The sequence below is a fragment of the Ruditapes philippinarum genome, unplaced genomic scaffold (assembly GCF_026571515.1).
Source record: "Ruditapes philippinarum isolate M1 unplaced genomic scaffold, ASM2657151v2 ctg10418_1_1_1_1, whole genome shotgun sequence".
Lineage (NCBI taxonomy): Eukaryota > Metazoa > Mollusca > Bivalvia > Venerida > Veneridae > Ruditapes > Ruditapes philippinarum.
The window spans coordinates 30672-34075 of NW_026855464.1; the positions used below are offsets into that span (position 1 = coordinate 30672).

Sequence of the window (3404 nt, forward strand, 5' to 3'; positions counted from 1 at the left end):
GCAATTTCTAAAAATAGAAAAAAATGACGCAATTTCTAAAAATAACAACAATGACGCAATTTCTAAAAATAGAAAAAAATGACGCAAATTCTAAAAATAGCAACAATGACGCAATTTCTAAAAATAGAAAAAATGACGCAATTTCTAAAAATAGAAAAACATGACGCAATTATATACATGTATATTCATATATATATATATATATGAAAGAAAGAAAGTCATGAGCGTGAAATTATACATAGAAAAATCGCACGAAAAATCGGCACGCCGCAGCCGGGACTCGAACCACGGGTCTCTGGATTGCCGGTCCAGTATGCTAACCACTACACCACAGCGGCCGTTGCTTTTTCTTCGTGCTAATTGGCCTTATATATTTAAGTTATTATTAACTTTATTGTGACGTCATCACTTTTATTACCATAGCGGCGAGCTATTTATAGCTTCTTTTACCGCAGTTGGCTGACTCAGTCACTATTAATTTTCTTATTACAAATATCTTATGGCAAACACATTTATTGTTTTATAAGACCATTCCCGCCCAAGAATGAATATATATGAAAGAAAGAAAGTCATGAGCGTGAAATTATTATTATTTTTCGTGCGATTTTTCTATGTATAATTTCACGCTCATGACTTTCTTTCTTTCATATATATTCATTCTTGGGCGGGAATGGTTTTGCCATAAGATATTTGTAATAAGAAAATTAATAGTGACTGAGTCAGCCAACTGCGGTAAAAGAAGCTATAAATAGCTCGCCGCTATGGTAATAAAAGTGATGACGTCACAATAAAGTTAATAATAACTTAAATATATAAGGCCAATTAACACGAAGAAAAAGCAACGGCCGCTGTGGTGTAGTGGTTAGCATACTGGACCGGCAATCCAGAGACCCGTGGTTCGAGTCCCGACTGCGGCGTGCCGATTTTCGTGCGATTTTTCTATATATATATAATATATATATATATATATATATATTTGATATATATATATATATATATATATATACCTGCATATATGTATATATATACACACACACATTTATATATATATTTATATATAATACATATACTATACATACACACACACCGTTAAATGCACAATCTGAGAAAAATTCAGTAATATAACCTTCAAGGTCAAGGTCATTAAAGAGCCCAAGCAAATTGGGTTTGATAAACAACAAGGTCTGGTCCTTAAGAATGTTCTGTTATAATATGAAGTTTATCCCTTCAAAAAATAGCAAAGTTACAGTCAGTTACTGCCAAAACAATGAAAATTTCAATAATTTGACCTTCAAAGGCAATGTCATTAATGAGTGAAGGTCAAGGTCTTTCGGTATATTTTTAACAGTTATCTTTGGAGATTATTATGTTCAAGTTTGAAGACAATCCATTCAAAAATAACAAAGTTACAGCCAATAATAGCCAAAAAAATGAAAAAAATTTCAATAATTTGACCTTCAAAGTCAAGGTCATTGATGAGTGAATGTCAAGGTCTGACTGGTTATTTTTAAGGGATATCCTTGAAGATTATTATGTTCAAGTTTGAAGACAATCCATTCCAAAAATAACAAAGTAACAGCCAATAACAGCATGAACAAGCAAAAATTGGACTTTTAACCTTGAAGGTCAAGGTCATTTATGGATGAAGGTCAAGGTTAGTGTGGTCTACTGAAAGGTCTTGTCCCAAGGGTTGTTGTGGCCAAGTATGAAGACAATACACCAAGAAATAAAAAAGTTATGATCCAGGTACAAGTTTTCGGACGGCAACGGCAACGGCAACGGAGACGGCAACGGCAACGCCGACCTGACTATAACAATACCTCTACTTTTTTTTTTCAAAAAAAAAAAAGTCGAGCTAATAACAGATTTTTGCAATGATACTACGAGTTAAAATAATCAAACGAAAGAATAAACATCTATTTTTGTCTTCATAGCAATTTTATGCATTGAATACACATAACGTACATGCACCATTTTAATGTGTTATATACAGCAGTAGACACATCATCTGCTAAAATAAAGAATAAGTTTAGAAAATTTACTCACAAAAAGAATATTAGTTAGGCTGTAACAATTAAGGACACTTTAAACAATAAAGGGACTGGTGACGAAAGTAAAAAATAAAATCATTTAGAAAAATATTTATAAAATATATACATATATACAATTTCATTTATTACAGTTTATAAAGAGAATTTAACCCTACCTAAACAAAACATGTGGTTAATGTGACAACATATAATTCAACTGTTCACACAAAAATATGGCACATGGTTTAATCTTTATGCAAAAATTTGTGAGAAATTTTCTTTTTAAAAAGAAAGAAAACTTATGATAGAATTTGAGCAGTTTCCTCCTTAAACATTGCTGCCTTGGTACGGATGATTTTACTTTAAGGAATAATTCACCGTCTTCAAAATGAAAATTTTCATTAACCGAAAAAAATTATAATCATCATACCTATTAAACCTTAAGTATAATTATAACAGATATGTCATCACTGCTTTGACAATTTTCGAGTTTGCGTAAATTATATCATGATCACAAGACCTTTTTTTCCATACAACTTCACTCGACCTACATTCTAATGAGGACAAAGCTGAAAGGTCACACGATACCTGATCTCGGTATTTTTTACGCAAACCCAAATCGTTAACTTCTACAACAGATTAAATGTTTGAAAAAATGACTCCATTGCTTAATAACAAAGGAACATAATCCTGGAAGCCATATATGCTAACAATACTGAATATACAAAAGGACAGTCGAACAATCTGATTAAAATACATGTATATAACTCTATTTGTACAATAATAATGATTGTCATAGCAAAGTATTATTTCCTTATGGTTATATTTCACCATGTTTCTGTAATTAAACTCAACTGCGAATAAAGTCATAATGTCAAGAAATTAACATGCATAGCTTAAATCCATGTATAGATTTCCCTTTTTCGTACACGCTGGAAAACAATTTTATTATCTGCATATAATATATACCATCTTTTTGTGTGTGTTTTTTTAAAGTTTTTTATGTTTTTTTTTTCAAAGTTAATTTACGAAAACCGAGGAGCCTCATCCCATGCTCGAATTATTCTGCCACATATTGGACAGTAGACCAGTTGAAGAAGGCAACGTTGGCACAATAGGTGTTGACATCCGCCGATCACGGCGTCACAGATATTAATCTGACACACAGAGCACGGAAGGTGCTCTCTCACTTCTCTTGAAAATAGCTGTAATTTCATTCCGCAACAACACTGTAAGAGAACTTACTTTCAATTATAATGAAAATACATATACCTATGATAGTTGCTTTAATGCAAATTTCTCAAAACAAGCTGCTAAAGAATGCTTACTGAAAAATATTGCATAAATATTTTTCAAATAGAAATGCCACTAGAA

General features: G+C 31.8%; 2 non-coding genes across 2 annotated transcripts; one reads left to right on the forward strand and one right to left on the reverse strand.

The window, feature by feature from the left end:
- Nucleotides 1–265: 265 nt before the first annotated feature.
- Nucleotides 266–338, reverse strand: Trnaa-ggc (transfer RNA alanine (anticodon GGC)). Its single transcript has one exon. It is a non-coding gene; the product is annotated as a tRNA-Ala (tRNA).
- A 506-nt stretch (nt 339–844) lies between these two features.
- Trnaa-ggc (transfer RNA alanine (anticodon GGC)) lies at nt 845–917 on the forward strand. Its single transcript has one exon. It is a non-coding gene; the product is annotated as a tRNA-Ala (tRNA).
- Nucleotides 918–3404: the final 2487 nt, after the last annotated feature.